The 17038-nt window shown below is 49.5% G+C and overlaps 1 protein-coding gene across 2 annotated transcripts in view; it reads left to right on the top strand.

Moving 5' to 3' along the window:
* The window catches only part of GRIK3 (glutamate ionotropic receptor kainate type subunit 3), a 230936-nt gene that overhangs the window by 106775 nt on the left and 107123 nt on the right, over positions 1 to 17038 (top strand). The window lies entirely within an intron of this gene.

The following is a 17038-nucleotide window of genomic DNA, read 5'->3' as shown; positions in this document are numbered from 1 at the left end:
CTCAGATCTCCAGTCAGACCTGGGAATGCCCCTTTGGGTCTCTCTTTCCTGCCCTTTCCCTATGCCAATCAGTAGAGGTCCCTTTAACAGATGGATTAGGCTTCCCACCACCTCCAGCCCCCTGCCGCTGCCTCTGAAGAGAGCAAACCTTTCCAGACAGCCTCTGTCTGTGTTCCATTACAAAGACACAGCCATATTCCATTAATTCCTCATTTGCTGTGGGCAAAGCGCTGATACGTACATTTTTACCTAGGGTGGTTTTAATCAGTTAATTTAACCAGAAACATTAATAATGTATTTCTTTGCCACTCGACTGCCCATCTGTTGAACAACTTACCTGTTGGAGAGCAATGTCACCTCCTGTGACTCAGAGCCCTCGGCTTCCCAGGAACAAGATGAGATTCTGCATATTTAATGGCTTTGCAGACCAAGGGTGAGTGCTGGGGGTGCCTCTGGCCAGCCTGGTGTGGGCTCCCAGGCTGCAGCTCTGCAGCACAGCCTCTCTTTACCCCGGGCTCCAGACAAGGGCCATCTCCTCCTTTGCCTTTGATCATTGCTTCTGTTGTTGGATTCTGGCTTGCAAGAGAGGCTGGATCCCTGCTTAGGGGCTTGGGGAGTGGAGGGAGCTGTGAGAGAAGGGAGCCACAGCAGACAGATCTGAGCCCTGAGTGCTGCCTAGCTGCTTCCTGGGCAAGCAGCTGCACCTCCTGGAACCTGTTTCCTCATCCTCCTCTTGGATATTTTGAAGATTCAGGGAGAAAGTCTATGTGAAGTCCAAGCACAGGCATAGAGTGGATACTCAACATAGGAAGTTTTCCTTCCTTGATAAATAAGCTCATGGCCCCCCATGTCTTGGGGACCAATCCCAGGCTGAACATCTGGATCACCTTGGGGGAGTGAAGGGTGATATTCTGCATATGTAACCACCAGTCCTGAGGGGAGGGTGGTAGCCAATAAAGCCCCCGGTGTGGCCAGGCATTAACCATTTAGATGCTGGCTCATGGGGAGTACAGGGAGGGGGTTCCCTAGGGAGGGAGTTGAAGCAGCTGAGGCAACTGCAGAACTTCTAGGAGCTTGGGGATGCTCTTTGGCTAAGGGGGTGGGTGGTGCCTGCCACAGGGCAGAACCCACAGCCTGACCTCCCTACATCACAACCTTCCTGGGGCTCTCATTGTTCTCCTCCTTCCTCAGAAACCATGAGACAGCCAGAGCTCAGGGTGGCCTCTTGCACTGCTGAGCCTGCACCTCTGGGACTGACATCTACCCGCTCAGCTCTGTGTCCCATTTTCCCATAGCTCTGGGGGTTATTGATGCAAAGCCACTGTGCACCCTCCTAGTGGCATGACAGGAACTGATCCTAGCATGCACTCTGCCCAACACCAACCCCTCAGCTTGGTTCTGTGGTCACAGGGGCCTAGCCCACTATAGGGCCCTGGTGAGCAGCATATAAGCAAAACAAATGCCTCTCTAAGGGCTCCCAGCATTCCTGTCTGGGAGAACACTGAGATCTCACTCCTGGGGAAAGGAGAGAGTGGGGGAGGGAAAGAGCCACTGGACTCCAGGTGAACCATGGGATTTGTCCTACAATAGGAGCAGGACAGGTGAGACACCCTCAGGACACAGCAGGGCCAGGTCCTCAGCAGAAACTCCTCCTGCCTTGGTCTGCTTTGATTTCGTAAAATCTAAGACACATCGACTGTAATATACATAATTTTATGTACTTCTCTAAGAAAGAAAAAAATGCCACCAATTAAACTATGACACAGTGCTTTCTTATCATCTACTGCAAGGCCCATCTCAATTTCAGGGATGTTAAAATGTGAAAAAAAAAAGTGTGATTTGAAATCAGGGAAATATGGTAATAAAAATAACACTAGCTGCCATTTATCAAGAGCTCTTTATGCACCTGCCTATCTGCTGAAGGCTGCATGTGCAGCACCTCAGCTGATCTTCAAGGAGCCCTGTGAATCAAGGTATTGTTCAGAGAGGTTAAGCTGTGTTGAAAGTCACACGCACCACCATAATCATCCTTCAGTAGTATTTGCCCATGATCATGTGCTATCAAAATCACCCCCCAGATCTGTAGTAAGGACATGGAGCTCGTGTGTCTGAGGTCATGCAGCTGGTAGGTGGCAGAGAAGCAGGGATCTGAATCCTTGCAGAGCCTACTTGGTTGGCTCTGTCGTCAGCTAGCATCCTGTCGTCAGCTAGCAGAGCCAGAGCTGTGCTTCAAACCCCATTTCATCTAACTCCAGGCTGTGCACCTAACCACTAGGCTTTATTGCCTCTTTTCAAAAGCAAAAGACGGCAGAGGAGGTGATTTCTGCATCTGTGTGCGCCCACAGGACTTGCCCTCTCTCTGGCCCTCCCAGCCCTCTGGAGGCCCCCTCCCCCATGCCTCCTCTCCACCTCCAGATGGGCACTTGCTTTCCATGCTCACTTCCCAGCAGAGGGTGATTCCCACCTCTCCGGCCTCCTCTAGAATCCTAACAGCCAGTATGCATGGCAGGGCGGGCAGGGGCAGCAGGCATGCAGGGATGAGGCAGAAACTGAGAGTGAGAACTGCTGCTGAAAACTCACAAATTGGTCCCAGAGAGAAATGGAGCCTCTTTTTGCCTATCAGCTCACTCCCCCAACCATTACCAGACAAGCAGTATGAGAGCCTTGGCTGGAGTGAAACTCAGGTGTGGGAGTGGGGAATGGCACTGGGGCCTCCACAGCTCCCTTCTGGAGGGGCACGGAGGCCTTGGAGCCCAGCCTGGGCTCAGCCTCCTCGGAGAACAGGGCTGGAGCACAGGAGCTGGTGAGTGGGGGAGGCAGCCAACCATAACGACAGGGGACTTCAGGTGGACATGAGAGGCCAGATCCCAAGGGATATGGGACGTGGGAACAAGTGCTGAATAGACAGACCCAGGGCGTGGTAGGGTTGCAAAATCTACCCCAATGGCAGATGGTGGTCTCTGGGGGCCCCTGGGATGGTAAATTCTGGATCAGGCCTTACCCTGGGCCTAGGAAAAGAGCAGCAGGGAGGGAGGATCTGCAGCAGGTAAGGTACATCCAGGCCCTGGGCCAAAGTGTTCAAGTGCATCAGCCTCTAACATGTCCAGCAGCTCTGGGAGACAAAATTCCCATTTCACAGATGGAAAAACTGACAGGCAGAGGGGCTGAGTAACTGGTTAGTGTCTGAGCTGGCACATGAACTGCATCACAATATTCTGGCTCCAGGCCACTGGACTCTAGTTCCTCTAGAGAAACGGAGGCATTAGACAAGTGAGCCAGGCAGGGCAAGATGAGCTCACAGAACCATGGCAGACCAGCTTCAGGACAGATCAGTTTCAGGGGTCAGTCTGCTGCAGCTCCTTAATTCCATGCCATTTCTTCTCAGTCATATTCCTCAGCCTTTGGCAGGTGCAACGACACTTTGCTTTTGACAACCGGGAGCCATGCTGCATCCAGTCAGCATCCACAGCTGCAGCCCGTGTGCATCTGCTGATGGCAGAGATGGAGCTGGCTCTCCAGAAGATGAGGATACACACCCACCGTGGGTAGGGCCCAGGGGCCATGGGCACTGAGCTCTGCTACAAGACTCCCTAGTCGTCCACTGCACTGTGGGAGATGCAGTGGAGATGCCATCACCGTGTGTCTGCTGTCAGCCGGGCATTGCAGTACTGGAGACAGGAGCAGCATCTCCTCAAGGCAGCATGTCTTTTCTGAGCCAGAGAGTGAGAAAAACCGTCGCCTGGGAGGAGATGGCTGGGCAGGGCGTGACCTAGCCAGGCATGACCACGCCTGACTTCTGCCTATTTGCCAAAACCAGCAGGCTCGTTCCTGCTGCTCTGGCTGCCCCCTCTGCATGACAGGTGCTTTTACTCCTCCTCTGCTCACTCTTTAAGGCCCAGCCCAAATATGACTTCCTCTGAGGGGCCTTCTCGGATTCTTCCAGGCCATTTTCTTCCCCCTGAATACTGCATTTATCATGATAGAGCACTCATCACCCTGATTGTTGGTTATTTCTCCATTTGACGCTTTCCCTCTTCAGTCTGTGAACAAGCCAAGGCAAGGGCTGGCCTTTACTCATTTTTCTATCCCCAGCACTGAGAAGGTGGGGATATGCAGTGGATGTTGGCTGCATTGACCCTCCCTTGAGAGAGCCATAAAAACACTCCCCTCTATGGGCTCCTCATCATCTTACTCTTCATAGGTTTCTTCATAGCTTTTATCAGAGCAAGGTTGGTACCCTAAAGGCAGGGAGCATGTTTCCTTAGTTCAGCGCTGTATCTCCAGGGTCCGGAACAGTCTGTGGTGTGTCATAGTTGTTCAATGAATAGTAATTGAATAAACAAAAGAATGAACGAATGAGAGAAGGACTGCTCAGAGAGGTCAGTCACACAGGTCTAACAATGTGGAGTTTATTCCCAGTGGCTCAGTTTCCAGGCACTGTGCAAGACTGGGTGGCACATCCCTCAAAGGCCACACAATCTAGGTGGGAGACAGACATGGAAAGCATGACAGGGCAAATGATGAACCAACGATGAAACCAACCAGCATGGTCTGGGGGAGGACACAGCTAGACACACCTAGCTGTAAGGTGCGAACCATGGGGAAGTTACGACTCTGTCTGAACCTCAGTTTCTTCACCTGTAATACGGTGGGAATCTAATATTAATATTTAGGGGTGTGTTCGAGATTAAACAACATGATGCACATAAAGCATTTGGCACACTACCTGATGCACGAGAAGGGATCAGCTACTTTGTCGCCATTCATAGTAAATGCAATGTCATGAGCAAAGCCATGGACAGGGATGTGTCAGTTCACGGGCTGCTGAGGGGCTGTCTGACACAGTGAAACTGCACACTGCATGGGGAGGTTAAGGAAAGATAAGGCAGAAATGTAGGTGGGGTCCTGATATATGAAAAAGGAGAATGATAGTAGAATCTACCTACTAGGGTTGCTGTGAGGATTAGATGAGATAATGAGGGGAGGCTTGGAACATAGGCTCCATAGGTGTTAGTGATTCTTCTCATTTTTATGACTTCAGAGCTGCTTTGGGTTCCCCTGCTAACCTACCCCAGAAGGTTATACAGAAAGCCCTGTCTTTGCATTTGTTCAAAGTGCAGGGTTTAGAGGAGTATGGTGTCTTTAAACCTATATTTTTAAGATTCAAGCTACTTCTTTTCTCTGCTGACAGCTCATGCAAATTTTGGAATGGCAACTTTGCTCCAGTTCCGCAAATGCAGCTGCTGGCCTCCCGTTATAAACCTCCTTGGAGTTTCTGAGTGGCTCTGACTAGGGGTGGGTGTACAGTCCTTCTGGCTTTTGGCAAGAACAGCTCAGCTTTCTGATTTGCATGCTTCTATAAGGAATCTCCCCCTACTGCTTAAAAGCCCTGAATGACATTCTTCCTGTGGTGTCCTCTTCAACCTCCCAGTATTAGTCTGTTTTCAAGCTGCTCATAAAAACATACCTGAGACTGGGCAATTTGCAAAAGAAAGTGGTTTAATGGACTTGCAGTTCCATGTGGCTGGAGAGGCCTCACAATCATGGTGGAAGATGAAAGGCACATCTCATGTGGTGGCAGACAAGAGAAGAGAGCTTATGCAGGGAAACTCCTCCTTATTAAAATCATCAGATCTCATGAGACTTATTTACTGTCACGAGAACAGCTCAGGAAAGACCTACCCCCATGATTCAATTACCTCCCATTGGTTCCCTCCCACAACACTTGGGAATTCAAGATGAGATTTGGGTGGGGACGCAGCCAAACCATATCATGAGACCCCTGGCCCTTCCCAAATCTCACGTCCTCACATTTCAAAACCAATGCTTTCCCAACAGTCCCCCCAAATCTTAACTCATTTCAGCATTAATTCAAAAGTCCACAGTCCAAAGTCCCATCCAAGACAAGGCATGTTCCTTCCACCTATGAGCCAGTAATATCAAAAGCAAGTTAGCTACTTCCTAGATAAAATGAGGTTACAGGCGTTGGATAAATACAGCCATTCCAAATGGGAGAAATTGGCCAATAAAAGGGGGCTATAGGCCCCATGCAAGTCTGAAATACAGCAGGGCAGTCAAATCTTAAAGCTCCAAAATTATCTCCTTTGATTCCATGTCTCACTGGACAGGTCACACTGATGCAAGAGATGGGTCCCCATGGTCGCAGGCAGCTCCACCTCTGTGGCTTTGCAGCCTCTTGGCTGCTTTCATGGGCCAGTGTTGAGTGTCTGCAGCTTTTTCAGATGCACACAGTACAGACTATCAGTGGATTTACCATTCTGGGGTCTGGAGGATGGTGGACCTCTTCTCACAGCTCCACTAAGTGGTGCCCCAGTAGGAACTCTGTGTGGGGGATCCAACCCCACATTTCCCTTCCACACTGCCCTAGCAGAAGTTCTCCATGAAGTCTGCAGCAGACTTTCGCCTGGACATCCAGGCATTTCCACACATCCTTTGAAATCTCGGCAGAGGTTCCCAAACCTCAATTCTTGACTTTGGTGCACCTGAAGGCCCAACACCACATGGAAGCTGCCAAAGCTTGGGGCTTCCACCCTCTGAGGTCTTCTCTGAGGCAACAGCTCGAGTTGTACCTTGTTCCCTTTTAGTCACTGCTGGAGTGGCTGGGATGCAGGGCATCAAGTCCCTAGACTGCACGCAGCACTGGGACCCTGAGCCTGACCCACAAAACCATTTTCTCCTAGGTCTCTAAGCCTGTGATGGGAGGGGCTGCCATGAAGACCTCTGATATGCCCCAAAGACATTTTTCCCATTGTCTTAGGGATTAACATTAGGCTCCTTGTTACGTATGCAAATTTCTGCAGCTGACTTGAATTTCTCTTCAGAAAAATGGGTTTTTCTTTTCCATCACACTGTCAGGCTACAAATTTTCCAGACGTTTATGCTCTCTTTCCTTTTTAAAACTCAATCCCTTTAGTAGCACCAAGTCACCTCCTGAATGCTTTGCTGCTTCAAAATTTTTTCCACCAGATACTCTAAATCATGTCTCTCAATTTCAAAGTTCCACAAATCTCTGGGGCAGGGGCAAAATGCTGCCAGTCTCTTTGCTAAAACATAACAAGAGTCACCTTTGTTCCAGTTCCCAACAAGCTTCTCATCTCCAACTGAGATCACCTCAGCCTGGATTTCATTGTCCGTATCCTTATCAGCATTTTGGTCAAGGCCATTCAACAAGTCTCTAGGGAGTTCCAAACTTTCCCACATTTTTCTGTCTTCTTCTAAGCCCTCCAAATTATTCCAACCTCTACCTGTTACTCAGTTCCAAAGTCACTTCCACATTTTCAGGTATCTTTTCAGCCACACCCCACTCCTAATACCAATTTGCTGTATTAGCCCATTTTCATGTTGCCGATGAAGACATACCCAAGACTGGGCAATCTACAAAAGAAAAACATTTAATGGGCTTACAGTTCCATGTGGCTGGGAGGCCTCACGGTCATGGTGGAAGGTGAAAGACATGTCTCACATGGTGGCAGACAAGAGAAGAGAGCTTGTGCAGGTATGCTGCCTTATTAAAACCACCAGATCTCATAAGACTTATTCACTCTCATGAGAACAGCATGGGAAAGACCTGCCCCCATGATTCAGTTACCTCCCACCAGGTCCCTCCCACAACACATGGGGATTCAAGATGAGATTTGGGTGGGGACACAGCCAAACCATGTCACTCCCCCAGGCAGCAGCTCTGGTTAAACGCCACTGTCCACTTGTTCCCTCCCTGGAGTTTTGCTTGTTTATACTTGGATTTTCTTACATATTTATATATATTTGAGAAATGTTTATTAAATGCCAATTACATGCCAGGTCTTGTTCTAGGCACTGGAGAGAAAGAGATGAACAAGATAATAAGATCCATAGGCCCAAGGAACTTCTAAGACCTGAGGGTGGAGGGCAGAGGTGGACCGTACACTATACAACAAATAGATACTTAAGATCATTTTAGCTGCATGAAGAACTTCGAGGAGTCAAGCAAGGTGTCACAGCAGCAGAGGTCTCCCCTACTGTTTATCTGCTGTATGCCCAGTACTTGACACATGGTGGGTGCTCTCTGAGTGTTTGTTGGGTGAAGAAAGGGCTGAGTGGAAGAACATCTTTTTCTGTGGTGTTGATAAAGCACCAGGTCGCTCAGAATTCCTTTGCACAAACCAGAGCTTGTGAAGAAGATCCAAGCAGCCTCATGTACTAATGATCATCATTAAGCCAGAATCCCTTATTTGAACCAAATGCCTCAGGGAGAGGCACAAAACACCAGACTGATGAATGGTTTCCCAGGCCTCCCTCCTCCTGTGCCCTGCCCAGGTGAGATGTATGCTCACACCTGCCCAGGTGCACTCACATGCACAAATGAGAGCCTCGTGGACTAATGACACCTCCAAGGCTGCATTAAAACAACTGGTCACTGATGCCCCAGAATCAATCTTTAAAAAGCAAAATCCATCACTCAGGGCCCCTGGGGCTCAGTAGATCAAATACTTCCACCACTGTACTTTCTTATTCTTCTTATGTGTCTCTAGTGCACAGGGATGGGGAGCCTGGTATGGGGGCAGCCTGAGATGTGGAAGACCTAGCTCTGGACCTCAAATAGCTCATACCTCAGAAGCAGGATGAATAACTCTTGCCCAAATCACTGTAACACAGCGATTCCCAAAGCTTGTTTCCGGTAAGATTCTCTGTCAGAAAAGGTTTTCCTGGTTGTCGAGTAAGTTTGGGAAATGTTGCTACCTACCTCTCAGAGGCTGTCTGTGCATGTGAGCAGAGCAAATGCCCAGAGAAGTCCTGCAGAAAAGAAACCTGCTCAACCTTGTTTAACTTCTAGTTTTCTCAAGTTAAAGAAGACCTTAGCCTCTCTGCACAGCGACTGCAGTTTCCCAGGGTCACTGAAAGAGCAGTGACACGATTTTCCCTCCAGCCAAGCCAGAGGTGTCCATTCTCTATTCTACCCCAGGCAGCATAGCAAGTGGAGTCAAAAGCTGAGCTGTGGGGGAGAAGAGGAAGCAAGAGAACACATCTCCCCAGGTGGGAGGGAGAAAGGATACAGCCCCATTCTACTATTGCTAGATGAGAAACCTGAGGCTCTCACACCTGCCTAGGCACCGTGGGGCTGTAATGTAGGACCTCCCTACTAAGCAGGGAGCTGGGGACAGGGACCAGAGCTGTGCCAAGAACAAAGCTGTGCTGTGCCTTTAATTCCAGGTGGCCACTGAAAAATCAGGAACTGAGACCCCAGAGGAGGTCAGAATATGTGAACAGGAATAGCTTTGGCAGCATTTGTGTTGATTGTCAGGGGTCGGGGAAGGAAGGTAGGACCTGCAGGGTGGATGGGCTGAAGGCAGGTGACTTCAGTGGAATCTAGTGGATGGTGGACAGCACTGATATTTTCAGCATCTTTGATTCCTGCCTCTGAGAGTGCCCATCTGGGAGAGGTTTGCCTGGGAGAGCTCCTCCCTGAAGGTCAAAGGCCCTGCAGGGATCGGGGAGGGACTGTGGTGCTCAGTGTTGTAGCTGCCTAATAAGAATGACATGTGCTTTGTGTGTTTGCTCTGCCAGGCCCCTTTCTGTCACTCTAGCCAGTATTGTTAGAGAAGAAACAAAACAAAATCGAGAGTGGAAGTTGATTCTATAATTAGTGCAATTTCTTCACTGTTCATTCAGGATCTCCAGAGATCAATTAGCTTGCTTTTTAAGCTAAAAGGCATCTGAATAAGTATTTAACCTGCATAGCAATTGATATTTAAAACAGACGAGGATGGAAGTAATAACACAGAACGAACCGGGGGCTCCGCTCTACTCCACTAATACTCCAGGTCTTGCTTCCCTGACCCTTGCCTCTGCCCACTCTCATTTCTTGAGTGGCCTTAGATTGGGTCTTCTGGCATTCTAAGGGCAGGTTCGTGGGTGGGTGGACTGGCACGAAGGGGCTGCTGGAGGCAAGGGTCTCTTTCTGAGCCTGGCATTGCTGTGGAGCAGGTGCCCGGGCTTGGGGATGAGCTCAAGATGGGAATGGTGGTGGGACATGTCCCCAGCCAGGGAGACCCAGGCCTTCTCTCTGCAGCTGCCTACCCATGCCAGGCACACGGCCCCTATCCATCCTTGCAAGGGACAGGGTGTCTACTGAAGGTCCCTCAGCCTCAATCTCCCTGTCTATTAATAGTGGATCCCTGACGGAGCTGGGGTAAGAGAGGACTTGGGAACAGCAGGAGCTGGTGTCCTCCTGGCTGTGCATAATCATTACAGATGGTCTGGAAGATATTTGCGTGTTCTTTGATTTGTCATGTAAATATCAAAGTCCTGAACTCAAATTAGCATCTTAAAACAAGCAACATATGTGTTTTAAGCACACATATGTATACATTTATTTAACAAACATTTTCACATCCTATCTGTGCTAGATGGTGTGTTAGGTCCTGGGGTAGGGAAGCAAGACCTGCCTGAACACCCTTGCTTGGCTCCCCTACCAAGCAAGGCTGTGCAGGCAGGTGGGTTACACTGTGGCCAGTGGGGGTGGGGGGAGGGGGGTTCTGTTCTGCTAGGGCCCTTTGAGAAACTGCACAGAATATGCTTCCCAATGCTGCCTGTGAGGGGCGAGGAAGCTAGGCGTTTATTCACCAGCTCCCAGGCCTCCCTAGCCTGTCCCATGTGCTGGCCAAACCCACGCCTTTGCCAGAGAATATCATAGATGGAGGAAGCTGAGGCAGGCAGAGGAAGTGTCAGCAGTAGCCTCTGGGATTGGGATCAGGGGTCAAGGATCCTGTCTGTTGCACAAGTCTCAGAAGAGAAATGTGTGAGCCAGAGTCTGAAGGACAGAACCCAGAAAAAGAAGGAAAAGTGAGATGCAGAGGAAGGCGTGCGTGAAGGGAGGGTGAGAAACAGCACGGGGCCAGGACACCCTGCTGGGAAGAGTAGATGCTGAAGAGAGGCTGGGCTGGATGGGGAAGGGTCCCAAACACCAGGCTTGGCCTTTCTGCTGTTGGTGGGTGTGCGTGAAGCCGGGCTGTGGAATTGCTCTGCTGACCGACTGCGGAGGTGGGACAGCCCTGCTGGTGTCTGGGAGAGGTCCGCATGGTGGCTCTAGATCTCCATTCCTTTGTCCCCTCCAGCAAGGGCAGGCACTGCTCACAGGGCCCCTCCACCACCCCCCACTCAGCCCTCTGCCCACAGGCCCAGCTCCTGCTCCTCCTGCCTGATGACAGCCTATCCCTCATCAGGGTCTCTGGGCAGCACAAGAGCCTCCAGCCATCCTCCCAACTCGGTCGATTCTGCAATATTTGACTTGCATGTCCCTGAGTTGTACAGACAAAGCTCCGCATAGCACTAGATCAATTAAAACAACTGCCACCAGGCCCCAGAACTCAATCAGGAGGCCCCCTGGGACCCCAGGGAAGTGCACATCCTCTGCTTAGATCTGCCCCTTCTCTGGATGCCTGCCCACAGCTCCGTTCGAGGCCCCCCAACCTTCCTGTCACCTCATAAAAATTTCTCATTCTTATCAAAGGCTTACAATGTGTTTTAGGTGATTTATGCCATTTAAGCCTCAAAATATCCCTGTGTTGTAAGCACTATTAATATCCCTGGTTCAGATGATGAAGCAGAAACACGGAGCAGTAAAGGGACTTGCCCAAGGTCACACAGCTGGGAAGTGTTGCAGTCTGGCTGCAGAGTCCACACACTTAGCTGTACCTCATCCTCATTCAAACACTGGGGTCATATTGAATGCACCCTCTTCCAGACCCCCATCTCCTTCCCTCAGCTTATTGTTGACCAATCCTAGAAAAGCCACACAGCTCGCCTCCTGCCAAGCCCCCTCCTTCCCTCTCTCCCCAGTGACTCTGAATAGGTCCTTGTCACCGTGATAACCCATCCAAGGCCAGTCCCCCCGCTGGCTGCTGTGTTCCTTCCACAGCTCAGCTCTGAGCAGGTCAGGTGCTGCCTCCCCCATGAAGACGTCCACAAGATGCCCTCTCCTCTGAGTCTCCCCAGTGTTCAGTCCGTGGTTATCACATGGAGCGTTCTCACCTTGACAGCGTTTTGAGTTGTGCCCCTCCGCTCACCTCCTGTTCTGAGCCAGGAGCTCCTGAAGGACGGGGCTGAGTCTAATCTCTCGCTGACTCACCCAGTGTCCAGCATAGTGCCTTGTTCCCAGTTGTGGCCAATTACCTGCTTTTGGAATGAATGAGTATATGAATGAATGAAGGACTGAATGAACAAGAAGGGGAACACACATACTCGTTGTCTCGTTGTCTACTTTTCCTTTCCCAGGATGCAAGAAAGCCCATCCCTGGACTGTTTCACTGGGTGCTTGCTGCTCAGCCTCCGTAAACTATGTGCCATGTCCAGCAAGGGAAGCAACTGACTTGTCCCTGCCCGCACCCCACCACCACTCCTGTTGAGAGAGGGCACAGAGATGCCTAAGAAGCAGGTTCAGAGCCACCACCAGGGCCCCCAAAGGGCTGGCTCTAAGGCACAGCAGAGAGCAGAGCCTGGATCTCCCAGCCCACGGCTGCACTGAGCCGCAGGGGCCCTGGCAGGAAGCAAAGAGAACCCTGATCAGAACAGACAGGGAGGCGGGCCCTGGGAAGAGGCTGTTAGCAATAATCTCACTCATCAGCATCTCAATTAATCTCCACAACACCTCGGAAACTTCAGAAAAAGAACAAAGCAGTCTAGAAAAGAAAGATCAGGCACCAGCCCCTGAGGACAGATGGAACCTGGGCCTGGTGCTGGGAGCATGATTGTCTTCTGGGACTCTTCAGAGTGGCAGCGGGCCTCAGGCCCTGCCTGAGTCTTCCAGCCTCCCTGTGCTCTGGGCCAGGCTGGCTGGGCTGCTTGGCTAAATTTAAGAGCACGGAGTTATTGAAGAGAAAGGAAAACCTCAATGGGCTCCAGAGGACACCTAAACAGTCATGAGGTCAGCAATTTAGGCAAGAGGCTTGGCCCTCTGCTCCTATCTGCCTAGCACTTGTGCCTTGGGACTCTCTAGGATCGTCTTGCCCAGACGGAGGGAGTCTGGGGGCTGGGGCGGTGGGCTGCCTCTGAGACCCTTGTCCTTAACAGTGAAGTGTGGCAGGGATATAGTGACAATGCTTCCCCCTGGTTTTGGAGGTCTCATTCAGCTTGACACAGCCACCATAGCATCCTCACCTGGGAGGCAGAGGAATTCCACCACTGAGGACATTTCTGGAGGCATAAAACGCAATTTAAAAAAATATAGGCAATAGCCGGGCGCGGTGGCTCACGCCTATAATCCCAGCACTTTGGGAGGCTGAGGCGAGTGGATCACGAGGTCAAGAGATCGAGACCATCCAGGTCAACAAGGTGAAACCCCGTCTTTACTAAAAATACAAAAATTAGCTGGGCATGGTGGTGCACTTTTGTAATCCCAGCTACTCGGGAGGCTAAGGCAGGAGAATTGCTTGAACCCAGGAGGCGGAGGTAGCGGTGAGCCAAAATCGTGCCATTGCACTCCAGCCTGGGTAACAACAGCGAAACTCCATCTCAAAAAAAAAAAAATATATATATATATATATATATAAAATATTTATATATATATATATAAAATATTTTATATATATATATATATAGAGAGAGAGAGAGAGGCACTAATGCTTAGGGTATTCAGAATGTTTCCTAAAACATATAACAACATCTCGTAGTAGGAGCAAGAAAGAAGTTGGTTACACTTGACATAGCCAGGTCTACCCCTCCTCCCCTACCCCGGCTCTCAGTTAGGGGTTAGATTTGAGCAGTGGTTTTCTTGCCACACTGAGCCCAGGAAGCCACAGCGCCTTCCCAGAAGCTGCAGCATCGTGTCTTTGAGAGCCCAGATGACCCAGATGGGCTTGGGCAGGGCATGCCCATAAAAAAGAAAAAAAAAATCCCTGATTTGTAGCATTTGCTTATTTCTGTGGTGTAAATACTCTCACCGATTTCAGGCTGCCAATGGTTTATTAACTGGGTTTCAGAACTCCTGAAAATGTAACAATTGGCTCCCGAAAGCTGGAACTAACTGGCTCGGCACACCACTGGCTTTGGTTGCAGAAGAGAATTTGCGCTTCGTAGTTTTAGCAACATCCTTAACCCCTGGACTGCCCTTTCTCCCGTTTGAATTGAGGCGATGTTACTTTCTCTCTAATGGGGCTGTAGAGGTTCTCATGAGTGTTAAATGTAGCGAATGAAAGGCTGCAGCATCATCGCTGGGACAGTCCGTTGTTATTGTTGTCATTATTATTATTTGTTTTACCCATTGGGCTTCCACATAGGTTTTGTTTGAAGAAAATATTCCAGCTGCACCCTGTTCCACCCCTCCCTGTGCATGTCTTCTGGGACTCATCTTACACACCCCTCCAACACACACACATGCATACACACACACACACACACACACACACACCCTATCCCATTTCCTTAGCGGCCTTAGTGTCTCTGCTGCATTTTATTAAAGCAGAAAGCAGTGACAATTATTTTCATAATGAACTGGCTCTTCAAATTAATGCCAATTACACTATGCAATCATGATTAAGATTATGCATTAATCAACGGTGCCAACCTACTTATTAGCCTCTTTAAATAACGATCATGAGGAACTTATGGGAAGGCAGAGAATGGAGAGGAGCCAGTGGAAAGCGGGGCAGCCTCCAGTGGGGCAGGGAACTCTCTCCAGAAGCTGACACCCAGAGTAGCCCTTCTTGCGTGGGCGGAGCTCGGATCAGAACCCAGAACCGTCAGACCCCTGAGCTCCCAAAGCTGCGGGCTCTCTAGAAGCCTCTGCACAGAAGGAAGAGGAAGCAGGAGGGCCCAAGAGGGAGAGGGTAGTGGAGAACCTTGACTATTTAGCAGTTAATGAGGTTCAGTGTCCCCTTCCCCTCCTCAAACAACACTAAAGTAAGTGCAGTTGACAGTGTCCCCCAATAATGTCACCCCTGTCTTAGATCAGGTCCCCTCGAAGCAAAGCCTGAGGCAGGGATTTCGATGCATGGGGTTTATAGAGGGTAAGACTGTTCTTCGGGAAAACCCTGTAGGGGAATGAACAAGGCAGGGTTGGGAATAGGACGTGGTTGGGCAGAGATGTGCCTCCATCAGGATCTGGTTTTTGCCTGATGCAAGGTGGGGAGTGTGGGGGAGGGGCTCTGGAGAATATGTCATACTGCAGATTGTCCCCACCCTAGACAAGGGACCGAACTGCCTTTTGAGACCCACTATTAGTGGGTTATTGACTGTAGGCTGCTTCCAGGGGCCCAGGTGAATGGCCCATCGTCCTGGGTAAGGGGGCCCCTCCCACTGAGAACAATTCCCTAGAGAAAGGGGTAGCCTGTGAGTGGAACTAAATTTCAAATCAAGGTCTGCCTGTGCCTAGGACCCACTCTCTGAACCTCTGTGGTGCACCCAAATATTTGCTGCCTAAGTGTCCCAAGACATTGAAGCTTTTGCAGTCACCTTACCCTTACAGGCTCATTAGAACACCTCCCATTCTTGTACTGAGTTTAGGGATGGAAGGGCAGCCTCTTCCCCACCATGCTCTAGGGCTTCCCTTTTCTCCTGATGACCTCATGCTCCCGGGTCTTCTGATTAGTCTTCTGTCTCCTCTCATCTCGCCTCTTGCACCTCTTTTCCTCTCTCTGCCCTGACTCACCCTGTTTTGGACCCTGCCTGCCTTCTGTCATTTTCTCCCAAACAGAAGGATCTGGTGTCAGTTTTCAGTGGCCAACTTATATAATGGTGGGGCTTCTGGAAGGAAGGGAGGCTCAACTTAAAACGCAGCATCCAACATCACTGTATGAAAAACACATGGCCCCTTCCTGCTGTGGCAAATTTCTTATTGGCCTCACCCACCTTTGGACCTGGGTTCTGCCCTTTGGGGCCCAGGTTATCTCTGCTCTCTTTTTCTTAGGCCTCCCTCCTTCACTCACATCCTCTCCACTCAAAAACTTCAGCATCCTGTCTTTGTTTCTTTTGCACCATGATTCGTTCCATCATAGTCTTGTCTTCTTTACCAAGGCCCTGAGGTGCTTTTCCTAAGGAAACACTCACTCACCTCTGAAATAAAGGCTGCCCACCCACTGAACAAGTACACACTACAGCCTGATGGCCAAATCCAGCCACCACTACCTGTTTTTTGAATTAAGTTTATGTTTTTATTGATACATAACAGATGTACAGAGTTTGGGGGGTACATGTGATAATATAATACATTCATATAATTTGTAAAGATCAAATCAGCATACTTAGGATACCCATCATCTTAAATAATTGTCTTTTCTTTATGCTGGAAACTTTCAAATTATTCTCCATTAGCTATTTTGAATAAACAATAGGTTATTGTAAACTTATGTTAATGGTCACCCCACTGATCTATCAAACACTAGTTCTTATTTCTTCTACCAAGCTGTGTATTTGTACCCATGAATCAACCTCTCTCCATTCTGTATTTTTGCAAATAAAGTTTTATTGAAACACAGCTGTGCCCACCATGACACACTCACTGTCTGTGGCTGCCAGCGTGCTACAGTGGCAGAAGTGAGTCCTTGCAACAGCAACCGGCTGGCCCACAAAGCCAAAAATATATATCATCTAAAATGTTTACTCTCTAATCCTTTGCAGACACTTTTGTCAATCTTGCCCTAGAAACTGTGGAAGCTCACAATTCACTTCGTTTTTCTTAATGGCATGGTAGCGTTTATTTGCTGTTTTCTAAATAGTACAATAGCATTCATTGTTTCTCTCTGTCTTTGATAGCTACCATATATTAGGTCCTCACCACTTGCCATGCAGTGGCATGATTATTGCCTCACAATAATCAGCCCTCTAAGATGTGTACCCCATTCTGCAGATGGAGAAACTGAGTCTCAGAGAGACTGAGTAACTTCCTCCAGTGGATGGAGCTAGGTTTTGGACTGAAGCATGGCTGTCGTTGATACCTGGGTTAGGAACCTCACCAGCGTCGCACCTGAGTGGAGCGCCGTGCATGTGCTACTTGTTTTCTGTTCTTCTCGGCTGCCCGGAGGAGCTGAGCACTCTTTGAAAGCAG

This window comes from Callithrix jacchus, chromosome 7 (genome assembly GCF_049354715.1).
Source record: "Callithrix jacchus isolate 240 chromosome 7, calJac240_pri, whole genome shotgun sequence".
Taxonomy (NCBI): Eukaryota; Metazoa; Chordata; class Mammalia; order Primates; family Cebidae; genus Callithrix; species Callithrix jacchus.
Note: the sequence above shows the minus strand (reverse complement) of the source record. Positions and strands in the feature narration are given on the sequence as shown.